General features: G+C 38.8%; 2 long non-coding RNA genes across 2 annotated transcripts; both read left to right on the top strand.

The window, feature by feature from the left end:
- The first annotated feature begins 7,591 nt into the window (after window positions 1-7,591).
- On the top strand, window positions 7,592-8,378 carry LOC122197003 (uncharacterized). The gene is made up of 2 exons (XR_006189777.2): window positions 7,592-7,709; window positions 7,803-8,378. It is a non-coding gene; the product is annotated as an uncharacterized LOC122197003 (long non-coding RNA).
- Window positions 8,379-10,649: 2,271 nt separating this feature from the next.
- Window positions 10,650-11,779, top strand: LOC122196866 (uncharacterized). Its single transcript, XR_006189176.1, has 2 exons — window positions 10,650-11,302; window positions 11,506-11,779. It is a non-coding gene; the product is annotated as an uncharacterized LOC122196866 (long non-coding RNA).
- The last annotated feature ends 741 nt before the right edge of the window (window positions 11,780-12,520 follow it).

Below are 12,520 nucleotides of genomic sequence, written 5' to 3'. Positions count from 1 at the left end.
TGATATGTTGTCTGTGATAGTAGCAAGGTTCGGTCGCTAGGACCGAAGGGTAGTCAGACACCCCATATATGTCTGACAGTATGTGATGATATGTTTGCATGCTGGCTTGTTATGTTATATGTGATCATAATAGTAGGGGTGAAATAGTCCCCGAGGATCGGTTGTCAGGACCGATGGGTAGTCAGCACCCCAGAATGGCTTGACACGGGTAAGACGGCACCCCAGAATGACCGTATGGGTAGGTCAGCACCCCAGAATGGCTTGACACGGGTAGGTCGGCACCCCAGAATGGCCGTACCGGGTAGTCAGGCACCCCAGAATAGCCTGGCAATATATATGTTATGTGTTCGTATGGTATGCGGTACGTTGGGGGAACTCACTAAGCTTTGTGCTTACGTTTACAGTTTTGTTTTCAGGTACCTCTGCATCGAAGGGGAAGGAGCCGGCGCGGTAGCGGCACGTCATACACACACTCTTCGGTTTCCGCATTTATGAGATTTACTGGGACTGAACTCTGATATTTTGATGGGATGTATGGTGTGGCTTTTAGAACATGGTTGCAATGTGTTATGGTGTGAACAAACAATGTTTCTTTTTATTTAGACAATGTTTTTATTTATTAATGTTTTCTAAAGTCACATTTTAAAAATGAAATTTTCGGACGTAAAAATTGGGCCGTTACATGTTTGTTATGATATGATATGATATGATTATGAGAACTGCATGCTAGATTAAGGCTAAGGATCTAGGAATGATGCCTTGTATGTCGATTGTATGAGCTTTTTGAACTGCATGCTAGTACTGATTAGTCAGTGATATGATGGCCTGATTAGGATATGCTTGATTATGATTACTCAATGCTCGAATGCTGCTTGCTTTGAACTTTTAGGAGTTCTAACTACCTTTAACTAACTAGTGAATGAATATGCTAAGTTACATATTACGAGGACTAACTAATTTCAGAAGGTTAGTTTTAGCCTTATTTTGCAGCTCTTGTTTGAGTCCAACCATTGTAGGGAGAGACCTCTCATTCGAAGAGTTATCTGGTTTTAGTAATATGTAATGGTATTCGCGAGCTAGTTAGGGAAAGGTAACAAGGACTTCTTATGTAGCTAATGGTGGAGAGTGGGATGGAGATTACCCTAGGGCAAGCCTAGGATGAGACTAGCATTGAGATCAGTAGTAGTGAAAGGGACTTGGTGAAGTCAAGGCAACTTTTGAGGAAAGTACGAATATATGTGGAAGGTAGCATGGGCCCGTACTACTGAAAGTAGAGGATCCGTACTCGAGTCAAGGAGAGCTGAGATGAAACCAAGGAACTTGTAGCATGTATGATCCCTCGAGTTGTGATGAGCATTATGATGATTGTTATGGTGTATTTTGAATATGGTGAAGCTACGCACTAGGCCAGTTGGTAGCTCTAGCGGATGTGAGGGATCAGGCTCGGGCTATGGAGTCGGGCAGCTCGATGACTAGATGAGGGAGTTTATCTCATCTGAGATCACGTTCAATATCATTGACCAGACTCCTGTGATCTTCGGTAGGGTCAAGGAGGGCATTTTGGAGATTTTGGATGAGAGACTGGGTACATTCCGCACTGAGATGGCGGCCATGGTAGGGGCGCGCACGATGACATTTAGAGAGTTCCGAGCTTGTGGGGCTCTAGACTACCATGGGGATAGGGACCCCTCGCTAGTAGCAGGTGGTTGGCGGATTTCGCCAATGCCTTTCGCACCAACAGATGTCCCGAGGGGGACAAGTTTCACCTTGCTTCCTATCTCCTGAAGGACAGGGCACGCGACTGGTGGGAGGAGGTTGGGCATGCGGTTAGTGATGATGCCCTTGATACTATGACTTGGAGCGACTTTTTGACCAGGTTCAAGCCCGTGTTCGCACCTATGATCAAGGTGCAGCAGCTTGCGCGAGAGTTCTAGGATCTCTGGAAAATGACTGAGACGGTGACGGAGATCACCACTACGTTTAGGGATAGGTCCCTTCTCATTTCGCAATATGTGGCAGGAGAGGAGATGAAAAGGTCTGGTACCATGAGATGTTGAGCAGTGACATTCGGCGGTTTGTGAGCCGATCCAACTGCAAGACGCTGGAGGACATTATAGGGAGGGTTCGAGAAAAGGAGATTGATTTAGAGATGGAGAGGAATAGGAAGCTAGATTCGATGTCCGGTGTGGAGGGCTCAGTCAAGAAGCCCAAGGTAGACTTCCAAGGGAAGGGTCAGCAGGGCCGAGGCTATTGTGGAAAGTATGGGAGGACGCATGAGGGGACGTGCAGGGTGGGTAGTTCGGGCTGCTTTAAGTGCGGCCAAACTGGACATGTCAGTAGGGATTGTACTGCTACCACCACCACCACCACATTATCTAATATGATTTGCTTCTAGTGCAATCAGAGGGGCCACAAGAGGTCCCAATGCCCGAGTTTAGCAGCAGCAGGACAAGTGGTGACACCCACTCCTACTACATTGAGAATTACAGATGGCCGTCTAGACCGGAAAGAGGCGCCTGTGGCGAAGAGCAAAGCTTTCAAGCTGATAGTAGTGGAGGCATGTGCAGCTCCCGATGTTGTGACGGGATCGTTCTTAGTGAAAAAAATATATGCTCTGGTATTATTCGATTCGGGGCTTCCCAGTCTTTTGTATCGTCGCTCTTAGCAAGCGATTTGTTGGAGCTCCAGAGGAGCTGGACTATCCCGTTGATGTGGAGATTACGGATGATAGTACCATTCGGGTCGTGAGGGTTCATCGAGGATGTACACTGCAGTTGTTTGATGAGAGGTTTTCTGTGGATTTAGTCCCCATTCCCCCTGCGAGGGAATAAGGTTATCATTGGTATGGACTGGTTGAGCCCTAATGGGGTAGTGATTGACTGCGAGCAGCAGCTTGTATGAGTTGGGAACCCAAGCGGGGAGGGTTAGTGATTCATGGTAAGAGGTCGCGGTGTGGACTGACTTTGTGTTTGGCGGCGAGGGCGAGACGCTATTTTCAGCAGGGTACGTCGCCTATGTTATGGATACCCAAGATAAGGGTAAGGCGACTGTGCATGATGTATCGATTGTACGGGAGTACCCAAACGTGTTCCCAAAGGATTTTCTTGGGATACCTCCGGAGAGACAGGTAGAGTTCAGGACTGACCTAGGTCTTGGTGCGGCTCCGGTAGCCAAGGAACCATATCAGTTGGCTCCTCCCGAGATGCAGGAGTTGTCTACACAGCTGCAGGAGCTGTTAGACAAGAGATTTATCAAGCCGAGCAGTTCGCCATGGGGAGCCCCAATCCTATCAGGGTACGTCGCCTATGTTATGGATACCCAAGATAAGGGTAAGGCGACTGTGCATGATGTATCGATCGTACAGGAGTACCCGAACATGTTCCCAAAGGATTTTCTTGGGATACCTCCGGAGAGACAGGTAGAGTTCAGGACTGACCTAGGTCCTGGTGCGGCTCCGGTAGCCAAGGAACCATATCAGTTGGCTCCTCCCGAGATGCAGGAGATGTCTACACAGCTGCAGGAGCTGTTAGACAAGAGATTTATCAAGCCGAGCAGTTCGCCATGGGGAGCCCCGATCCTGTTTGTGAAGAAGAAGGACGGGTCATATCGGATGTGTATAGATTATTGGGAGTTGAATAAGGTAACAGTGAAGAACCGTTATCCCCTCCCGAGGATTGATGACTTATTTGACCAGCTTCAGGGTGTATCTTGGTTCTCCAAGATTGACCTGCGATTGGGTTATCACCAGATGCGAGTCAGTGATGACGATGTGCAGAAGACAACCTTTAGGACTCGCTATAGTTACTATGAGTTTGTGGTGATGTCGTTTGAGCTCACCAATGCTCCTGCCATGTTCATGGATCTCATGAACCACATGTGCAGACTGATGCTAGACCGTTCTATGATGGTCTTCATCGATGATATCTTGCTTTATTCCAAGACTCAGGAGCAGCATGAGGAGCACCTAAGGGAGGTGTTGGAGACACTGAGGAGGGAGAGACTTTTCGCAAAGTTCTCCAAAGGCGAGTTCTGGTTGTTCGAGGTGTAGTTTATGGGGCACCTTTTCAACCAGAAGGGTTTTTTTTTTCGATCCGACCAAGGTAGAGGTCGTGTGCAGTGGGAGGTTCCGAGGTCTCCATCTCATATTCGTATTTTTCTTGGTCTGGCGGGTTATTATCGGAGATTCATCTAGGATTTCTCCAAGATTTTTGTTCCCTTGACTCGACTGACCAAGAAGTCGATGACATTTCGTTAGGGGCCTAAGCACCAGGTAGCATTCGAGACTCTCTAACAGCGGTTGTGCGAGGCACCAATTCTGACTTTGCCGAAGGGCATTGACAATTTCGTGGTTTACTGTGACGCATCGATCACGAGTATGGGATCAAGGTTGATGTAGGAGGGTCACGTGATAGCGTACGCTTCGAGGCAGTTGAAGCCTCATGAGGCGAATTACCCGACGCACGATTTGTAGCTAGGAGCCGTGGTTTTTGCCCTCAAGATTTAGCGACATTACCTCTATGGGGTTCGTTGTACCATTTACACGGACCACAAGAGTATGAGGTATCTAATGGACCAACCAAATCTGAATATGAGGCACCATCGGTGGTTAAACGTAGTGAAGGACTATGACTGTGAGATCCTTTATCACCTGGGGAAGGCTAATGTGGTGGCCGATGCTCACAGCTGCAAGGCGGTGGCGGCTCGGATCCGAGACATATGCTTGTGGATGATAGTGATTACTCTATTTCTGGAAAGGATTCAGGAGGCGTAGGTCGAGGGAATGATGGAGGAGCGCCGAAAGTGTGAGCGGATCATAGGCCTGGTGGCCTCATTCGGTTATGACAGTCGTGGGTTGTTGACCCTGCATAGGAGGGTCTAGGTTCCTTACTGGGGCAGGGTGCACCAAGTTCTGATAGATCAGACCCACAAGTCTAGGTTCTCTATTCATCCCGGGGCGACGAAGATGTATCATGATCTTCGCCCTGATTATTGGTGGCCCTGCATTAAGCAGGACATAGCATGGTATGTGGAGCGGTGCTTGACTTGCATGAAAGTTAAGACCGAGCACCAGTAACCTCACGGAAAGATACATCCGTTGGATATTATCGTGTGGAAATGGGAAGATATCACTATGGATTTCATCACGAAGCTTCATAGGACCGCACGTGGAGTGGATTCAATTTGGGTCATTATGGATCGGTTGACCAAGAGTGCTCATTTCATCCCGATCCAGGAGAGTATATCGGCTAAAAAGCTAGCCGAGATTTATGTACGCAAGGTGGTGGCTCGTCATGGAGTGTCGATGTCGTTTGTGTCAGACCGAGATGTTCGCTTCAATAAAACAACATTTATAAAGAAAATAAAACTTGCTTATAAAAAACCTTTATAAGAAAAAATATTATCAAAAGTAGAATGTTATGTTGCTTATGAAATAAATAAAGAAAAATTGAGTTATACCTCTTATTTGAAGCAAAAGACACCTTAAATAAACTAGTTGATAAATGTTTCCCTGTAACTTTTATTATAGGATGAGATTAGCAGTTACTTAGCAGAAGGTGCACTCTAGAAAAACTCATATTTGTAGCATGTTGAATTTTCTTAAACCAAAGTAGAAAGGTCTTAACACGACTTTCACTTGGGCATTATATCAAACAGTTAGGGTGTAAACTAGAAGTGGAAAGAAATAGTATATTACCAGCACTTCATCTCCAAGCGCAAGACCATTATGCTCACCATTTCACAATGGATCATCTCTCCTCAAACCCAGTTAATCAAACACCAATAAAAGAAAAAGAAAATAAACTTCTATAAACCAAGAACAATACAGAATGATATAGAGGGATAGTCGAATTTCATTTCAAAAGTTTGTACAAAGAAAACACTTGCAACATAAAAGAATGATATAGAGGGATAGTCGAATTTCATTTCAGCTGATGGTTTTAAAATTAGTGGATATTTTGGTAATAGTTATAGCTACAATATGCTTCGAACGGCTAAAAATACACCATAAATTACTCCATTTTTGAAATGATGGTCTAATAAGAAGAGCGTTTTCCTCAATTAAAATGATGAGGAGTCATAGAGATTGTGTATACTCATTAAAACTTTACATGCAACAAAGTTGTAAGATGAGAAATGGTTTTGGGAAGCACAATGCGATAAAGGATGCTCAAGCACAAATGTGTTAATAACATTTTGTAAATGTTATAAAGTATAATGAATTCCGAAATCCAGAGCAAATAAACGAAGACGAACCAAGAACTTGTTTTCTTTGTTACAAGTTATAAAAAAAACCCATATCAAAACATTGAATCATCAAAATAGGTAGCAAGTTAAGTTTTTTGTGTACAAGAGAAATTAGCTCATCATTTTTCCCAAAAATTAGGTCGCAATTCAACTAAAGCCCTAGTATACCGGATTCAATTATGTAGATTGATTTGCTTGCAGATATCTTGCGACTTTATGCAGTTGATTTTATAAAGTTGTCTTATCAAACAAAAATATGAATGAGTAGAAACCATATATGTAAGGAATATAAGGGCAAAAAGGAATAGAAATCATTGGGCGGGAAAAACATTTTAACAAGAGCTATGGCGATGACACATGTACAAAAAAGTAGTATTTTATTATAATAGGATTTTGATTTCTTTGTTTATTTGATTTTCAACTTATATATTTTGATAATTTAAGTCCCTCTACTAATTTTCTATTGCTACGGTTCTTATACTTTGTAAAATTTACAAATGGCATATTTCAACCTTCTGCATTTTAAAATACCATTTTCATCATGTGTTTGAACTTTGAAAAATATCAATTTCATCGTTTTATTTTTTAATTTTTTGTTTTATACATCATAATATATATACAATCTGAATTTCCTACGGTTACCATTCCTCCGACTTTCTAAATTTTCATATGTGTCCGTATAAATTAAAGGTGGTCAATGTTTTGGTATAAATTTAGAACTTTCGTTTGTTGATTTAAAAAAAATTATTTGCTTTTTAACGTACGTGTTAGTATATATTCAAATCCGTCTCTATTTATACTTTGTAAAATAACATTGTCAACCCTCTACATTTTAAAATATCATTTTCATCATCTGTTTGAACTTTGAAAATTTTCAATTTTACCCATTTAATTTTCTAAGCTTTTGTTTTTTTATCTCCACTAATATATACAATCTGAATTTCTACCGTTACCACACCTCCAACTTTCTAAACTTCCATATGCGTCGGTATAAATTAAAGAATGTTAACGTTTCAGTGTAAATTGTTTCGGTGTAAATTCAGAACTTTCATTCGTTGATTTTTAAAAATGGGAAAATGTCACTGTAACCCAACCATCTATCATTTTTTGTTTTAAAAGGTCACTCATGTTTTTTTTTTTTTTGCATTCTAGGGACATAAAACTTGTATTTTACCTGCTAAATCAGGGAATGACTATATTTGATGCCGGTTTTACCAGTTACAATAAACTTATTTGTTTTTTTTATATTTCTTAGGAACTAAAATTAAAAGAAAAATTCATGTGACATTTTTTGAAATGCTTCTATTACAAAAAAATAAATAAATAAATAAATAAATAAAAATTAAAAAAAAAAAAACTATTGTTGCTTTCAATTATTTCTTTCTTTTAATTTCTTTGACCTTCTTCTCTATTGACTTGCATCCATAAACAAAAATTGGATTTGAGATTGTTCTCGATGAAAGGTAAAGAAGCAAATCTTTTATACACAAATATACAATCCTAAATTTCAAAACAAAATTTTTAGTTTAACTTTCTATTTTGTTTAATTTTGTTAGGAATCTGGGGAAAAGGGAATACTCGAGCTCGACTGGTGATTGGAACCACCATAGAATGTCGTTGATATCCATAAGCAAGCCACCATCTCCAAACAACAGTCACCTGTTGTAAATCCAACGTTCATCTCCACCTTCACTTCGATTTTGTATTTGGGTTTTTTTTAATCTTCATCTCCAGTGGTAGATCGAAGATGGTTTATGTGTTTCTGTTTTCTAGGATTCTAAAGAGGAAGATGGTGGATTGATGATGATAGATCGAATCTTCACCTCTATCTTCAGATTTCATCTATACACCAAATCTTTATCATCAAATCTAGGGTTTTTGGAAAATTAGGATTTTGCTGCATTTTTTTTTCAAATCAAGATCAAAGAGGAGATTCATCTATGCTTTCGTGTTCCGTTTATACAAATTGGAGCTACCAATTGGACATGTTCGATACTATGCGATTCAAGCTTTTTCTGGTTAAAAAAAGAACTGTCTTGAAACTTTTTTGTTGTTGAAGATGATTTGAATGTTTTTCCTTTAGTAAATCTGGGTTTAGACATCATTTTATCGGATCCCAAATTTTAGATTGATTTGAAAACACCTTATTATTAATTTACTTTTATATTTTTGAATCTTGTTCTTGTTTAGATTAGAAATGAACAAGATATGTTATGGGATTTTTTTTATAACAAATATGATGGTTTGAATGTTTTTTTTTCATCTTCTTTGTTTAAATTTTCATAAATTTTCATTTTCGGTTTATTAAAAATTTGCAGAAGATGGTTTGAATGTTTTTTGAAGATGATCATGATTTGAATGTTCATGCTCATTAATTTTAGTCCTTATTTAATATTAAAACATTTAAAAGGTTGTGGGTGTGTAATGGAGAGTGCAAACATTTTGCTGTTCTTCATTTGAAATAAAAAACATAATATAAGTATCCGTGTGGATGTTACTTAGTGCCACATCGACACCTCAACTTCCTACGTTACACTTCATTTAATGACAAGGCAAAGGGTAACCGAATTACCCCTTCACATTTCGAAAAAAAGACCAATCTAACCCAAAAAAATCGACTTTATGCCCTTAAAAACCCAAAAAAAAAAAATGAGTGATCATTTAAACTAAAAGTTAATAGTTGGTTGGGCTACAGTGAAATTTTCCCTTTAAAAAAACATTTGTTTTTTTTATGTCCGTGCATGTATAAATTTGAGTTCGTTTATGTTTCGATGTAATTTTCTTTTACGTTTTTATGTTTATTTTTATGTACATTTCCTACATATGAGCCGAGTCACATATAATATATTTTTAATTATTTGAATTTTCGTTCGGCAACTTAAGAAAAAAATCTTACTTATTTTTATGTTTGTGTCACATATAATACAATTTTTACTATTTTTGTTTGGCATAGCTTTGGCCCAGGACTTTTGTCGTTTGTCAATTTAAGTTTTCCTAACTTCTATTCAACACGTAATAACTTATTTTCTACTACTTTTGAAATACATTACTGTCGTTGCAGGACACGACCCGTAAAATCCTAGTTTCAAATAAAAAACTTCATTATTTAAAAATCCAAATTAAAATCCCATATAAAATTATACATTTCGTTAAACATCTCATGAACACGGATTTGTTAATTTGTTTATACATCTCAAATATCTCTTTGGAAATCCTACTTGGGGAAATCAAGCTGAAAGGATAATTTTTTGCTACGTATATAATCTTTTTTAACATATATGATGTATTTATCAGAGTTCAAAAGAATAAAGAATCGACTATAGAATAAATCTTAAAGAAGTTGGATTCAATCGACATAATAAATCTTGTTTTAGAATCAAACTTAATGTTATCACTTATCAGTATCTTCGATGTAAGATCTTTACCGACAAAATCCAAATTTATATAAATAACTCTATTTATATAATTAAATGTACAGCATTACCACCTTTCAACCCACATAAAACTTTCATGTCGACTTCATGATTTTCGAGAAACACGTGTCCAGTGTCCATTTCTTTAAACTTGAATTATGCATGAGTAACCCCGTAATTAAATATTAAATTAGGCCTGGCAATCGTGTCGTGTTCGGGTTGGCGTGTCGCGGGTTGGCGGGTTGGCAGGTCAAAATATGCCAACCCAAACACGACCCATTTAAATATACAGGTCACGGGTTGGCGGGTCACGGGTTGACGGGTTTGGAACTTAAACCCATATATGACCCACCAACCCGTTTATTTATACGGGTTCACAAGTTGGCGGGTTCGTGGGTCAGATTTGGGTTCGTGGGTCTACGTTTCAGATATTTAAGTCTTAAACATCTAAATGAAAATTAAAAACATTCATAGAAACATGTTACAGACTTAGTCTTATAGGTTACGACTTATGACCTTAGACCATCCACCACGAGTAATAATGTCAAAACAATCAACTAGTCTATGAATAAATTGTATATATTATATAATACTTATTAAATATTAATACTTGATACATAAATACATTTAAAAATATAATATTTTTTTATTAAGAATATAAACGGGTTGGCGGGTCAACCCGTTTATTTTTTGAGAAACCCATATATGACCCGTTTAATAAACGGGTTGGCGAGTTGACGGGTTAGCGGGTTGGCGGGTTGAAAAACTCAACCCAAACCCATTTATTTCGTGTCGTGTCGCGGGTCGTATCGCGTGTCGTGTCGAGAATTGACAGCCCTATATTAAATTCTAATCAAATCATAGTTATATGAACCCTAATTAATGTGTTATTTTAAAATTTTATTAAGAAAACTCCACACACATAAAACATAGTATCAATTTGAAAGTTGAATGATCCCCTGTTGTTTAATCTTATCGACATCATGTGAATATAAAATTAAAATCAAAATGGTTGCTGATGGAAAAGAACACACCACAGTATATTAAAGAAGAAGCAAACCCCACGGATTCTTTTTCCATTTCTTTTCCTTATAAAAGCAAGGTAGATGAACTAAACCTTAAAGCCCATTAGAATCAAACACACAATTGATCAACAATGATACCAATCAGCAACTTCTTGTTCATCTTCATCACCTCATTTAATTCCATTTATCGATTTGCTCGTCAACACCCTGTCCATGTTAGTTTCAGTCCGCATGGTAACATTTATCTTGAATTTGATGTTACACGTGTACCTCCTCTTTGAAATCCGTTTATTCAGTTTATACCCAAACACCTCGACACCATTCGATCGTCTCGGAGAATTTGTCAATCGGAAGTCCTCCTGCGATGGCGTTTGTTTGTTCTTCCGTTGTGGGTGAGATAGAGAGAAAGAGTTAGAGGGAGAAAGTGAGTGAGATCGAAGCAAGTTCTTCCCCTGTAAATCTTCGATATCACCAAAGATGCCCAAACCCTGATTGATGGCGAAATCTGGTGATCAAAGTCCAAAGCTCCCACCATCTGTGACATTCATCAAGAAAACCCCATCACTGGATCCACCAATTTCGGAGATCTAGCCGTGGATATAGTTACAGTTGTCGATGGTATGGGTTCGGCTGCAACCGTTGACCGGTTCCTTTGTTTACGTTCGCCGGTGTCTCTTTTTTATTGATCTTGCCGATAGTACTGTCGGTGTTGATTTGTAGCGAATAGAATTATAGATAATCAATCGCAAATTGATGTTGCTAACTATTCATCGTAAATGTTAGTTAATGGTGAGATAAATCTTAATGGTTTTTTTTTACAGGATATAAAATTCTGGGGTTCAGTTCAAATATTTTCTTGCACGAGGACCTTAAGGGGGATTTGGGAGGTAGTCTTATCAAGATTTCAACCACCAACTCTTCACATAAATAACCGATAACTTGACATTGTGTGATTCTGTGTTTTCCCAAGATAAAATTAGTTGTAGCAATGAGATGTGTCAAAACATTTTTTATTGCTTTTCAAGATTTCGGAAAGAATCTTTATTTGATCAAAGTGTACATTCTTTTTTAATGAAATCAACCAGGTTAAGATTTTGCTTATTTTATATTGATTACTAATAATCACAAAACTTCAAATCGAATATGTTGCCTTTTTCATAACAGTAGACAGAAAATTCTATTCCGTTACTGATTGTGAGAGTCAAAATGGATTATATTAGTGATAAAAGTTGATATAATTTTGTTTAAAATCAATACATATCTTATTTTTACTATGTGGTTTTGTATAAGTATTATGAATCTCTAATTTGATCCCGAATTTAGTTAATTGATTTGTCTGGATACCCCATTTATAAAGCTATTTAGATAGGAAATATCGATTTCGATTATCTTGTTACATGTATATTTGGGTACTTTTCGGGAGTTTCATTGTTGCCCGAATGGTATTGTAGGAAGTAAATGGATTTCTCGTATGATATCTCATCTAAAGAGCTTACACATCCCTATAGATGAACGCAAAGTCGTGTTACAGGAGGCTATTAGTTCTGACCATGGATTGTTTATGTCTGTGGCAGCAACATTGAAGGGGTTTGGTCAATGGATAGGTGGGAATTACATGAGTCTTCATGTCCTGAGTCGTTCGTGTCACCACCCGGGTGGTCTGCTTAGGTTTGTTGATGGGGCTGATGACATGAGTGGGCATATTGTTGGCATTCCAAAGCTGCCACCCAATGAACCGGAAGCCGGCCTCAATAATGGGTTGGTGTTGGATGCTCAGCTACTTGATCGTGTTTTTAAACTACTTATAACCATCGTCAAAAGCATCCCTCATACGTA

The sequence above is a fragment of the Lactuca sativa genome, chromosome 3 (assembly GCF_002870075.4).
Source record: "Lactuca sativa cultivar Salinas chromosome 3, Lsat_Salinas_v11, whole genome shotgun sequence".
In the NCBI taxonomy this organism is placed as follows: domain Eukaryota; kingdom Viridiplantae; phylum Streptophyta; class Magnoliopsida; order Asterales; family Asteraceae; genus Lactuca; species Lactuca sativa.
This window is presented reverse-complemented; position numbering and strand designations above follow the sequence as displayed.